The following is a 14702-nucleotide window of genomic DNA, read 5'->3' as shown; positions in this document are numbered from 1 at the left end:
AACCTGTCATTTATATGAAGCATTATAGTTCTTTTTCCTCTGTATATATTGAAGGGTGAATCCAGGATTATACCTTAGGCACTTAGGCAAGTTCTGTACCACTGAGCTATATATCCTTGGCTCTACAAGCATGGTTTTTATTATCTGCAAATTGCTATTTAGGATATGTATGTGTGTAATTTTGATTTGGAAAAATGCATTTGTATATGTGGTTTCTAATGCTTTTTCCTTCTGTTCTTATTTTTCCCCAGGTTGTGAGAAAAAGGCTGAATTGCAAGTGAGGGGAAATCAAAGTTTTCATGAAGGTCATAGTATAAATTCTAGTTTTAGTTTTAACTAAATTATGTATACCTTAGAAGACTGTTTATTTATATTAAATAGGGTCTAGTTACCATCCTGCCTTAGGCTTGTTTTTCTTTGTCACCACTCCTAAATTTGAGAGGAGATTGAATTCTTCATCGTTCATTTGTAGACTTTGCAGAGTCATCCTATTTTTGAGGCATTTGGGAAGGTGAGGTCTTATGTAATCCCTAATACCCACAAATCCTACATCCTGTCTCCCCAGTGCTGTGTATATAGGGACCAACCATTATTGGCCAATAAGAAATTTACTCTTAAATGATTATTATCTAGTATTGAGAAATAATAAACAAGTCATATGTATGGTTTTAATTGATTCTTTTTCAGTTGTTTTTGAGACAGGGTTTCTTTGTGTAGTCCTGGCTGTCCTGGAACTTTGTAGACTAGGCTGATCCTGAACTCAGAGATCCACTACCACCTCCCTCTGCCTCCTTAGTGCTGGGATTAAATATGTGCACCACCTTTCTAGGCTACGTTTTGTTATTAATGATGCTGCATGTATGACTCAGAGGGAAAGTATTGCATATATCATATAGAGCATGTGGAGAAATGATTTCAATCTGTAGCTCTGGTTCTGAACCTTAATGCAGTAAAGTCTTGCTTTGAACTCACAGAGATCCACTAGATTTTGCATCCTGTGTACTGGGATTATAGGAGTGCACCTCATTTCCTGGCCAGGTATATGTTTCTGCCAAAACTATGAAATTGTAGGAGCTGGGCTGGTGAAGTGACTTATTAGGTAAGCAACTTTGCTGCTAGACCTGAGCGCCCAAGTTTGATTCTTGAGATCCATGTGATGGATGGAATTAGAGAAACAACATCCCAAGTTGTCCTGTTGATTTCTACATGCATACCTATACCTACCTAGTATTTTTCCTTTTTTGGACTATTCATATTCTTTGGAATAATGTTTTCTTTCTCTCCCAATTTGTCTTGGTTTCTTAAGAATTCCAGACCAGAGACTGTCACCAATGATGTCGAAGAAGCCTTAGATGAAGAAACAAAAAGGGAAGAGACCAGATGATTAAAGGTGCCATTGAAGTTTTAATACTTGAATATTCTAGTGAGCTAAATGGCCCCTCACAGGAGTCTGACTCTCAACCCAAAAGAAGAAGAAGGAAAAGAAGGAGGACATATATTTTCTGACAACATAGTCATTTCTTTTCTTTTTTTAAAGATTCACCTATTTAATGTATGTAAGGGTTCTTTGGTATGTGTGCTTTTATGCCATAAGAAGGCATGAAATTCTACTCTAGATGGTTGTGAGCTACTACTTGGTTTCTGACAAATAAAACTCAGAACCTCTGGAAGAGTATCCAGTGCTCTTAACCAATGAGCCATCTGTCCAATTCACCAACATAGTCATGTCTAATATTTATTCTTCTGAAAAATTACAATGTTCCTTTAGAAGCTCAGGGATTATTTATGTAATGAAAAGTGCTATAAACTAATGCTGCATGGTAGTGGCAAACGCCTTTAATCCCAGCACTCCGGAGGCAGAGGGAGGTGGATTTCTGTGCATTCCAGGCCAGCCTGATCTACAGAGCATGTTCCAGGACAGGCTTCAAAGCTACACAGAGAAACCCTGTCCCAAACCCCCTAAAAATAGGTGTTATAAACTATATATATATTTGTTATTAAGGGGTAGTAAAAGGTTATATTTTGGGTTTCAGTGTTTTGGGGCATTTCAAGTTTTGTCTTTTACTAGATACAGTTGTATCGCTTTAATTATTTTTCATTTTGTCATAAAAATAGTCATACTTGGTATGTCCATTGGGAATAGAGATCCTAGAGTTTGTCAGGTATTAGGTAAAACAGATTTTTTTCTCATCTATTGACATGAAAGGAGAAAAGTAACTAATTGATAATGATAGGATAAGTCGTAGCAATACTGTTCTCTAGCAAGAATTATAGGCAAATATTCTTTTGTTTTTGGTTTTTTTTGGTTTTACAAGACAGGGTTTCTATGTATAGTTTTGGATACTATCCTGGAACTTGCTCTGTAGACCAGGCTGGCCTGGAACTCACATAGCTCTGCCTGCCTCTGACTCCTGAGTGCTGGGATTAAGGCTTGCGCCTCCACCACCCAGCGACAAATCTTTTGTAGAATAGACCAATTTGTTCTTGTGCATTCAACTACATATCAAGTGGTGAATATTATTAAGTATGATTATTTCTTACATCTTACAGGTGTGGAAATAATCCTGCTACTTTCCTTTTTTATTTTTTGTTTTTGTTTTGCTTTGATTTTTTTGAGATAGGGTTTCTCTGTGTAACATAACTTGTATTGTAGACCAGCCTGACTGAACTCACAGTGATCCCCTGACTCTGCCTCCCAAGTGCTGGGACTACAAGTGTAAGCCATCACTTCTTGGTCCATCCTGCTACTCTTATGACATATTTTTCCTGTCCACTCCAGTATATGGGTTATTGAAAAGTGTGGATGTTTGAGGAGATAAAGGAGGGAGTTAAGGTTAAGGAAATCTTTCTTATTATAATTTGAAATCAAGAAAATATCACAAGTAATGTATTGTGTAAATATGTAGACAGTTGAATTATATCACAATGTGAACTGTTTATAAAAAAACCTTGTGGGTTTCTCTGCAGATTTTCCGTAGATTTCCAGTGGTGCCATTGATTACTTACCAACTCATCATCAAGGTTCATTTGAATTGTAAACTTTGATTTTATGTGTGTGGTACTAGTTTTGAGATTTGGCAGTTTATTACTATTATTATTTAATTTTAGATCAGATTTTACTGCCAAGTTGGTCGGTTTTTCCTTAGTTTTGTTAATACCTGCACAAAAAGGCTAAATCATCATATTTTATTTTAATGTATGTAAATATATATCCATTCCTTTCTATTTTATTTTTAGAGGATATAAATGCTACAGAAATAGAGGAAGACAAAGTGACTTTATATCCCAAGAGATCAGCAAATTCAGAGACACACACAAGGTAGTATTTTTGTATTTTCCCTTGATACCAAAGTATACCTTTTACAGAATCCAAAGCAAACAGACGAGAAAATCATCTTTACATTTCTTGCCTTTTATAAGCTTAGTTCTTCTGAGGTAGAAACAAGGTTAGCACCATATTTACAAAGCAGACACTGCTTAATATTTTCCAGTCACTGACTACTATTTCCCAGTCATATCATTTAAATATGAAGATAACTTAATTCATAGATTTCAAAATAGTCATCAAGTTCAGGTTAAACTATATTTAGGGGTCAAAAGGTTAACCTCTATCAGTTTATTTTATTTTTGTGGGTCGTTCTTTAATCTTAGGAAAACCTTTTTAAAGACCTGAGATTAAAATTTAGATTTATATTTGTGTGGATTTTAGTTTGAGTGGGGGAGATTTTAAAAAATAGGTCAGTGATTACCAGACTTAACCAAATTATAGATGCATGGAAGAACTATAAATTCCCATAAATCTAATGTACGCATTGACCCCCACCGTTATGATAGAGATAATATGGTGACTAATGCAAGATGAAATTCTCAGCTTGGAAAGTAACAAGGAATAGTATGTAAGTATGAGCTTCTGTTTTTTTATTTATGAATGCCACCTCAGAAAAATATGCAAAGGAGTAACTTGCTTGGAAATTGGTATTTGTGTATAATAAATCTCACTCACAGTTTTTGCCTATTTAAAACTTCTCTCAATGACAGTTCATCTGTGAATGTTCCCTTGTATTGAAGGTGATGCTTTCAGATGGTGAAATGCAAAATTCATGAGATGTAATTTGATGTTAGATGCAATTAGATATAACTGGTTTGGCTAGACTTAGATATACATAACATAACTCAATGGTGTTGTGTTCATTTTCTCCATATTGACTCTCATTTTTTCTCATTGCTTTCAAAATCCCAAGTTGACAATTAGTGCTGATTAATATATGCTGCTGAACACTTAATATCCAGAAGCCAAATCATAGCTCACATAAAGTGCTTTTTCAGGAATTAAATGCGCCTAAAAGCACAAATGTAACTCTGAACAATTTTGAGAGTTACAATGGTAGTCAGTGGATTGTCACAGTAGAATACTTCTGTGTATGTTCAATACTCTGATTCAGGACTGATTAAGCATAAACATGGTATATAGTTGTGCGTGTGGTTTACCCCACCTATTTTTATGTATTTAAAACCCTGTTATATTACTACTAAATTATGAGGAAATCAAGTTTGTAAAAACATTAATTCTGAAGATGTTCAGCATTTTATGTGTCAGCCATTTCACTGCCTTAATATTTTTTTACTGATGGGAAAGTTCTGAAAAATTAAAACAAAAAAGGCAACAACTAGTTCTCTTTATGTGGTGTGTTTAAGGGAATATTTTCATTCTCAGCAATAAAAAATGAGCTCAGTGAACGTTCGCATGTTTTGGTATGAGTTTATTGAGTAACCACAGGCTGTCAGGGTGGCAGAGTGGCAGGGGACATCCATTTACAGCACAGATGATTCTGAAGAGAGAAGAAGGTAAGTGCTTTGATTTTTCCCCTTTCCTCTTTTTAACCTCTTTCCTTTTCATTATGTAATTATTTTAAGGAATAACTTTATTTCTTTCTTTAGTCTTTCTTTTTTTTAATTCTTTTTTTTTATTTTATTTTCCAGTTTAAATTTAGATACTAAACAAGGTTGCTTCACAAGTAAGTTCCAGGTCCCTCTCCCATTCCCTCCCTTCCTCCCGTGCCCTCCCCCCCCCGTTATCCCCTCATTTCTACAGGGAGGGTGAGGCCCTCCATGGGGGAGTCCATAGTGTGTCATTTCATATAGGGCAGGGCCTAGACCCTTTCCCAAGAGTTCAGGGTGAGAGTGCACCTCACATTGTTCTATTGGAGTCCAAAGTCCGTGTGTATACTTGGGATGGGTACTGATCTGCTGCCCAAGGCTCAATAGAATCCCTAGGCCTCTTCACTGACACCCAGATTCAGGGGGTCTTGATCAGTCCCATGCTGGCTTCCCAGGCTAATGCCTGGGATTCAAGAGTTAACCTTTGTCTGGTCAGCTGTTTCTGGGGGTTAGACCAGCCCAGTCTTAATCCCTTTGATCATCAGTCCTCCCTCTCTGTTACTGGCTTTCTTGAGTTCAGCTCAGTACTTAAACAAGGGAGTCTGCTTCTTCTTCGATCAGGCACTAAATAAAGTTTCTGTTTCCCAGACTCTCTGGCCATAGGATTGTAGGCTGGCACTCCCCAGGTCTATGTCTAAAATCCATATATGAGAGAGTACATGCCATGTTTCTCTTTTTGTGACTGGGTTACCTCACTCAGGATGGTTTCTTCTAGTGTCATCCATTTGCCTGCGAATCTCATGCATGATTCCATGAGATTCCTTTGCCTTACAGAAGCTTCTCAGTTTCAGTAGGTCCCATTTATTGATTGTTGATCTTACTGCCTGTGCTACTGGTGTTATGTTCAGGAAGCTGTCTCCTGTACCAATTCGTTCAAGGGTACCACCCACTTTCTCTTCTAAGAGGTTCAGTGTGGCTGGATTTATGTTGAGGTCTTTGATCCATTTGGACTTAAGTTTTGTGCATGGCGATAGACATGGATCGATCTGCCTTCTTCTACATGCCAGTCTCCAATTATGCCAGCACCATTTGTTGAAGATGCTTTCTTTATTCCATTGTATATTTTTAGCTTCTTTGTCAAAGATCAGATGTTCGTACGTGTGTGGGTTAATACCCAGGTTTTCAATTCGATTCCATTGGTCTACCTGTCTATTTTCGTGCCAATACCAAGCTGTTTTCAGGACTATAGCTCTATAATAGAGCTTGAGGTCAGGGATGGTGATGCCTCCGGACGTTGCCTTGTTGAACAGGGTTGTTTTGGCTATCCTGGGTCTTTTGTTTTTCCATACAAAATTGATTATTGTTCTTTCAAGTTCTGTGAAGAACTGTGCTGGGATATTAAAGGGGATTGCATTGAATCTGTAGATTGCTTTTGGCAGGATTGCCATTTTTACTACATTGATCCTACCTATCCAAGAGCATGGGAGATCTTTCCATTTTCTGAGGGCTTCTTTAATTTCTTTCTTTAAAGATTCAAAGTTCTTACGATACAGGTCTTTCACTTGTTTGGTTAGCATTACCCCAATGTATTTTATGTTGTTTGTGGCAATTGTAAAGGGTGATGTTTCACTGATTTCTCTTTCAGCCCTTTTATCATCTGTATATAGTAGGGCTACTGATTTTCTTGAGTTGATCTTGTAGCCTGCCACTTTCCTGAAGGTGTTAATCAGCTGTAAGAGTTCCCTGGTAGAGTTCTTTGGGTCATTGATGTAAACTATCATATCGTCTGCAAACAGTGAAAGTTTGACCTCTTCCTTCCCAATTTGTATCCCCTTGATCCCCCTTTGTTGTCGTATGGCAATAGCTAGAACTTCAAGTACCATGTTGAAAAGGTATGGAGAGAGTGGACAGCCTTGTTTTGTTCCTGATTTTAGAGGAATTGCGTTGAGTTTCTGTCCATTTAGTTTGATGTTGGCTGTTGGTTTACTGTATATAGCTTTTATTATGTTTAAGTATGTCCCTGTTATCTCAGATCTCTCCAAGACCTTTATCATGAAGGGGTGTTGGATTTTGTCAAAGGCTTTTTCAGCATCTAGTTAGATGATCATGTGATTTTTGTTTTTCAGCTTGTTTATATGGTGGATTACGTTGATGGATTTTCATATGTTGAACCATCCCTGCATTCCTGGGATGAAACCTACTTGATCCTGGTGAATGATTGTTTGATGTGTTCTTGGATCCGATTTGCCAGTATTTTATTGAGTATTTTTGCATCAATGTTCATGAGGGATATTTGTCTGAAGTTCTCTTTCTTAGTTGTATCTTTGTGTGGCTTGGGGATCAAGGTTATTGAAGCCTCATAGAAAGAGTTTGGCAAAGACCCTTCTGCTTCTATTGTGTGGAACACTTTGAGAAGAATTGGTATAAGCTGTTCTTTGAATTTCTGGTAGAATTCTGCACTGAGGCCATCTGGACCTGGGCTTTTTTTGGTTGGGAGACTTTTGATGACAGCTTCTATTTCCATAGGGGTTATAGGTCTATTTAAATTGCTTATCTGTTCTTGATTTAGTTTTGGCAATTGATAGCTGTCCAGGAAGTCATTCATTTCCTTTAAATTTTCGAATTTTGTGGAGTACAGGTTTTCAAAGTATGACCTAATGATTCTCTGGATTTCCTCAGAGTCTGTTGTTATGTCCCCCTTTTCATTTCTAATTTTGTTAATTTGCGTGTTCACTCTCTGCTGTTTGGTAAGTTTGGACAAAGGTTTGTCTATCTTGTTGATTTTCTCAAAGAACCAACTCTTCGTTGTGTTGATTCTTTGTATTGTTTTCCTGGTTTCTACTTTATTAATTTCAGCCCTCAATTTGATTATTTCCTGGCGTCTACTCCTCCTGGGGGAGTGTGCTTCTTTGTGTTCTAGAGCTTTCAGCTGTGATGTTAATTCTCTGGTATAACTGTTCTCCTGTTTCTTCATGTGGGCATTTAGCGCTATGAATTTCCCCCGTAGCACTGCTTTCAAAGTGTCCCATAGGTTTGTGTATGTTGTGTCTTCATTCTCATTGAATTCGAGGAAGTCTTTAATTTCTTTTTATATTTCCTCTTTGACCCAGGGATGGTGCAGTTGAGCATTATTCAATTTCCATGATTTTGTAGGTTTTCTGCAATTTGTGTTGTTGTTGAATTCTAATTTTAAAGCATGGTGGTCTGATAAGATGCATGGAGTTATTCCAATTTTTTGTAGCTGCTGAGGTTTGATATGTTGCCAAGTATGTGGTCGATTTTTGAGAAGGTTCCATGTGGTGGTGAGAAGAAGTTATATTCTTTTTTATGTGGATGAAATGTTCTATAGATATCTGTTAATCCCAGTTGGGTCATTACTTCTATTAGCCCTTTTGCTTCTTTGTTGAGTTTCTGTTTGGTATTCCTGTCTAGTGGTGAGAGTGGTGTGTTGAAATCTCCCACTATAACTGTGTGGGGCTTTAGATGGGATTTAAGTTCTAATAATGTTTCTTTAACGAATGTGGAAGCCTTTGTATTTGGGGCATAGATGTTCAGGATAGACACTTCCTCTTGGTGGTTTTCACCTGTGATGAGTATGTAATGACCTCCTTCATCTCTTTTGATTGATTTTATTTTAAAGTCTAGTTTGTTAGATATTAGGCTTGCTACCCCGGCTTGTTTCTTGGGTCCATTCGATTGAAAAATTTTTTCCCAACCTTTAATTCTCAGGTAATGTCTGTCTTTAAGGGTAAGGTGTGTTTCCTGTATGCAGCAGAAGGAAGGGTTCTGTCTTCGAATCCAATCTGCTAGTCTGTGTCTTTTTATGGGTGAGTTAAGGCCATTAATATTGAGGGATATTAATGACCGATGATTGCTCATCCTTCTTCGATTTGCGATGGTTGTTGTTGGTGGAATTATGTGTGGAATTTCACCCCTTTGTTCTTTTGGCTGTTGGTAGAGGGAGATTCTCTAATGCTTATGTTTTTCTGGTTGTAGTTAGCTTCCTTGGGTTGGAGTTTTCCTTCCAAAATTTTCTGTAGGTCTGGGTTAGTGGACACATATTGCTTGAATCTAGTTTTGTCATGGAATATCTTGTTTTCTCCGTCTATAGTGATTGAGAGCTTTGCCGGGTACAGTAGTCTGGGCTGGCATCCATGGTCTCTTAGTGTAGGTAGAATATCTATCCAGGACCTTCTGGCTTTCAGCGTTTCCATGGAGAAATCAGGTGTAATTCTGATATGTCTGCCTTTATATGTTACTTGACTTTTTCCTTAGCTGCTCTTAATATTCTTTCTTTATTCTGTATGTTTGGGGTCTTGATTATTATGTGGCGAGGGTAATTTTTTGTGGTCCACTATATTTGGTGTTCTGTAGGCTTCTTGTACCTTCATTGGCATGTCTTTCTTAAGGTTGGGAAAGTTTTCTTCTATGATTTTGTTGAATATGCCTTCTGCCCCTTTGAGCTGGATTTCTTCTTCTTCTATACCTATTATTCTTAGGTTTGGTCTTTTCATGGTGTCCCATATTTCCTGGATGTTTTGTGTTAAGGATTTGTTGGATTTAAGGTTTTCTTTGGTTGATAAATCCATTTCTCCTAGTGTATCTTCAACACTTGAGATTCTCTCTTCCATCTCTTCTATTCTGTTGGTAATGCTTGAATTGGTAGTGCCTGTCTGTTTGTCCAGCTTTTCTATTTTCTGCCTTTCTTCAGATTGTGTTTTTTTAATGACTCTATTTCAGTTTTCAACCCTTGCAGTGTTTGCATTGCTTCTTGCAATTTTCTGTTTATCTGTTCGTCCGTTTGTTGCCTTTTATGAATTTTTTGGTTTGTTCTTTCTTCCATTTCTTGCATTTTTTGGTTTGTTTTTTGTTCCATTTCTCGCATTTTGTGCTTTGTTTCTTCTTCCATTTCCTGTCTTTTTTGGTTTGTTTCTTCTTCCATTTTTTTCATTTTTTGCTTTTTTTTTCTACCATTTCTTGCATTTTTTGCTTTGTTTCTTCTTCCATTTCCTGCCTTTTTTGGTATGATTCTTCTTCCAATTCTTGCATTTTTGCTTTGTTTTTTCTTCCATTTCTTGCATTTATTGCTTCATTTCTTCTTCCATTTCCTGCCTTTTTTGGTTTGTTTTTCTTCCAATTCTTGCATTTTTTGGTTTGTTTTTCTTCCATTTCTTGCATTTTTTGGTTTGTTTTTCTTCCATTTCTTTGAGGGATTTTCCAATATCCTCTTTTAGGGCCTCTATCATTTTCATGAAAGTGCTTTTAAGGTCGTTCTCTTCTGCTTCGTCCGCATTGGAATGTTGGGGTCTTGCTGGTGTGGAGTCTCTAGAATCTGGCGGTGTCATATTTGTTTTTTCTGTTGCTGACTGTGTTTTTGTATTGTCTCTTTCCCATCTCTTCTTCTAGTGGGTGCAGAAAGAGCCCCTTACTGGTTTGGGTACCAGAGTTCCCTTTTGGTGGGTGCTAGCAAGTCCAATAATCTGGTGATTCTTCTATTCCTTGTCTGAATGCTGGTCCCGTGGGTGGAGAAGAAGAATAGGAATCTGGGGCGCTTATCCTCTTACCTGCTCCCCTGGACCCTATGCTGGGTCCTGTTGTACTTGATCCAGAACAGCTACTCCCCTGGTCTCCCTGGGTCCTCTGGTTTCCTGGTCTCGTTGGTGGGAGAGAAGACCTGGGGTCTGGGTGCTTGGCTCCCGCCGGGATTGGGAGCTCTGTGCAGGTCCCAGGCAATCTGCAGGCACTGGAGCACAGAGCAGGAAGCCGGCCTGTTTACCGGATGCTGCTGGAAGAACTGCCGCTTCCCTGGACTCCCAGCCTCCTCTCCCTTCCTGGTCTCGTTGGAGTGAGCCAAGATCCGGAGTCTGGGGTGCTTGGCTCCCGCCGGGATTGGGAGCTCTGTGCAGGTCCCAGGCGATCTGCAGGCACTGGAACACAGGCCGGGAAGCCGGCCTGTTTACCTGATCTCTTTAGTCTTTCTTACACTATTTGCATATATGCTATATTTATATATATATATATACATATATATATATATACGCTTGTAAACATACACATATTTCACATATAAATAACTTAGCATTTATTATGGACTAGATATTCTCACTTGCTTACATAGGGCAATGAAGCTTTAAAATTAGTTCTAAAAGAAATTGTTTTTGCCTCAGATTTAAGCAACATAGTAAATAACAGAAATAAAAATTTAGGCTTTATGCAAAAGAAATTAAAAATCTGTAAGTAAATGTAAAAATCTGTTAAATAAATTTTTAAGTATGACACTGAGGTAAGTTTTATGTAGTCTAGATTCATTTTAAAATACAATTTTAAATTCTGTTAGAGATGTTCAGAAATTAGATTTTACTCCTTTAGTTGCTTTCAGTGTCTGACTTCCCTTTCTCCATGTCTCCTATCTTCACTTTCTGATGTCAATCAGTGTATTCAGTATTAGCTCTAACTGTACACATAGTTCAGCAGCTGAATATATTGATGCCTCATACACTAGCTCCTCTTTCATAATCTTCTGTCAGTTCTTTGGTCTATGAACAAAAGAAAAATATAACAGGTGAGACTGCTTCTTAAAGTTTTAAATGCTTTACAAGACTGAGAAAAGGAAAAATGCACATTTTATTGTTGCAGTTTAAATTTCCGTGAAATTGAGTGTGGAACTTCAGGGATAAATATGTTTTGATTTTGTTTTGTTTTGGTTGATTAGGGTTTTTGTTGTGTTTTCTTTCTTCCCCTTAGTTCATTTAGAAATCTTGTGGTACACTGGTAATCTTTCAGGATACAGTCTTGGTACAACTCTTATTTGATATTTTTTGTGAATGGTGTACTTGTTCTTCTTCCCAGAAATAGCTTTTAGGCAAGGTTAATCCAGTGTTGGTGATCCATGTCCTAGCACATCATCTGTAAGTTAACATAAGATGCTTCCAAGGGTGAATTTATCATGGTAAAAAAAATTTATTGTTTTACAGGCATAATGGTGGGCATAAGTACATGGCTTTTAACTTTTAAATTAAAATGGCATATTGTTTGAGTGGTTTTCAAAGTTTCTGTATTTGGTGGACTATGCATTTTGTAATGGTGGGAGTGGATATATACATAATTAAGAAAAAAGATTCTGGCTGAATCAGCTTCACATTCTTGTGGACAGGGGGCAACCTAGAGGACACAGGCTTGTTGTATTATGAGTTGACCGATTTGCACCTCTACTTTAAAATCCTCATCAGGTAATCTTCAAATAACCAGATGTCTAAGGTTACAATTATTATCACTGTTCCATTGACTTAAGGATACTGATAATAGGCAGAATTAAGCTTTAACTAATTGATCAATTGTCTGTTTAGAAATTATTAAGAATCACCACATTCTTTGTGGTTATTTTACATATCATGTAGTCAGTGACCAGCCACTCAACACATTTTTCCAACCCTAAATTGGAGATTGCTGGCTTGTGTAGAGTATATGGTTTTGCACGAAATCTAGCCTTCTGAATGTTTCAGTTAAATTTGTCAAATAAAGTCACAGATCTTTAAAACCTTGGTGGTTTGATGCTTTTCTTATTAGTTTTGGGAATTGTGCCAGGGAAAGTCTGAATACTGGAGCCACAGAACTAACTCTAAAAGTACTTTTATTGGTTTCTATAAACTGTAAGAAAAGAAAGGCAAGAAAGAAAAAGAAAGACAGGAAATGGAGAAAGAATAGAGAGCAAGAGAGAGGGAAAGTGAAAGTGAACGAGAAAGGCAAGAACAGGAACTAGAAAGGGAAAGAGAATGGCAAGAACAGGAAATAGAAAGGGAAAGAGAACATGAAAAAGAATAGAAAAACAAAAAACGGGAGCAGGAACGAGAACAGGATAGGGACCGAGATAGAGAGAGAGATCTGGACCATGATTGAGAATACAGTTCAGATGGAAATAAGGATCACAGTCGGTCAAGGTAAGAAGACTTGATATTTGATTGCTTTGCATAGCTTATCTGAATTACAAAATTGTCAGTGTAACCATTTGTATTCAAGTGATAAGGTTTTCTTAGCCTGCTTGTCTTGAATACATAATAATATCATTCGTGAATAATGTTCTCCCAGGTTTTGGGGGCCAGGTTCTCTCTGTGTATTCCCAGTGGCCTGGATTTTGTTACATAGGCCAGGCCCATCTATAACTCAAATTAGATTCTCCTGGTTCTGCTTCCTGGGTTCTGGAATTAAAGTTGTGCACTAGTATACCTGGCATGTTATTTTTATTTGTGTGAATGATTTACCTTAATGTATATACTTGCACCATGTATTTGCAAATCAAAAGAGGTGGTTAGATTTCCTGGAACTATAATTGTGAGCCATCACATTGCTTGGTCCTGAATTTTCTACAAGAAAAACAAATGCGCTTAACTCTTTTAGTTATCTCTCCAGCCCTGTTATTTAGTTTTTGACGTAAGCTCTTTGTGTCTGTAGGCTAGATGATTGTGAATTATTCCTTTTCTTTCAACTTTCTATGAGCTGTTGGGCTTCGAGGCATGCTCCATCATGCCAGACAGAATGTTTGGCAGCAGGTTGAACACTCTCCTACTGGACTACATTCCCAACAACAGTTTTATGAAATTACTCTTTCTCTCAGAGGCTAGTTTTTGTAAACCTAGAACCAATTGTTCCCTCAGTGTTAGGGCAGACAAGTTCCATTATATCCTTGGGTTAGTAGGCAGGTTTTCTATTAGTACTGAGAAGTCAGTTCTGCCAGTATTTTCTTTAGAGATTGTGTGCGCATCTGTCTGTCTCTTGACTTTGTGTCTATTTATTCATGTAGTGTAGTAATTTCTCCTTCTAAGCAGGTATGTTTTATTTTAGTTTTTTGGTACCTTGTAATATGTTGAGCAATAAGAAAATAAGAAGAGAGCAGAATCTCACTATGTAGTTGGGGCTGGCCTTGAAACCCTATGTAGGACTTCGATGGCCTTAAGGTCAGCTTATCTCTGCCTTGCCAACATTAGGATTGGTAGCATTTACCACCATGCCTGGCAATATTCTTTTTTTGCACTTAATTATGCATCTCCACATATAATCAGCCAGAATTAGTAATTTTTCAATCTTTCATGCAATCTCATGTTTATTTTTTGATGTGATTATTAGCATTCACTTCAGAATGCAGTTTAGATTTTGTAGTTAAAATGAAAATCTGTGTTTATTTTTAATTCCAACAATGGTATTAGAATATTGGGGTTTGACAGGCAGTGCCAACCCATGCCTTTAATCCCAGCACTCGTGAGGCAAAGGAAGGTGGATCGATGAGTTTGAGGCCAGCCTGATCCTCAGAGCCAATTCTAGGGCAGCAAGTGCTGTTACACAGAGAAACCTTTTCCTGACCCCCCCAAAAAAGTTGGACCTTGTTCATTATAGACAAATACTTTATTTAGTATAATGAAATTTACAGTTTTTCAAAAATCAATATTTTGACTTGTTTATGTATTGATTTATATTACATTAAAACTTCCTTTAGTCCCTAAAGAAAAAGATTAGAATGATATAAAATATTCTATATATATTTATTTATTTCCATAGAGAAAAAAGCAGATCTCATGAATGGGAAAGGAAAAGAGAGAGAGAGAGAGAGAGAGAGAGAGAGAGAGAGAGAGAGAGAGAGGAGAGAGGAAGGGAAGGAGGGAGGGAGGGTGAAAGGGAAGGATAAGAAAGAGCCAGGGAAGAGGATGTAGAACATGCATATGAACAAAGAAAATTTGAAAGAAAACTGAGAGAGAAAGAGACTGTTTATCAAGAGGTAAACAGGAAATGCTTTATCTTTTAAAGTGTGTTTGGCTCACAAATGCTTGTGAGCC

General features: G+C 37.4%; 1 pseudogene; it reads left to right on the top strand.

Annotated features, from left to right (window-relative positions):
* Positions 1-251: 251 nt before the first annotated feature.
* LOC121136411 overlaps positions 252-14702 on the top strand; it is an 87160-nt pseudogene continuing 72709 nt past the window's right edge.

The sequence above is a fragment of the Mesocricetus auratus genome, unplaced genomic scaffold, assembly GCF_017639785.1.
Source record: "Mesocricetus auratus isolate SY011 unplaced genomic scaffold, BCM_Maur_2.0 Super-Scaffold_100094, whole genome shotgun sequence".
In the NCBI taxonomy this organism is placed as follows: domain Eukaryota; kingdom Metazoa; phylum Chordata; class Mammalia; order Rodentia; family Cricetidae; genus Mesocricetus; species Mesocricetus auratus.
This window is presented reverse-complemented; position numbering and strand designations above follow the sequence as displayed.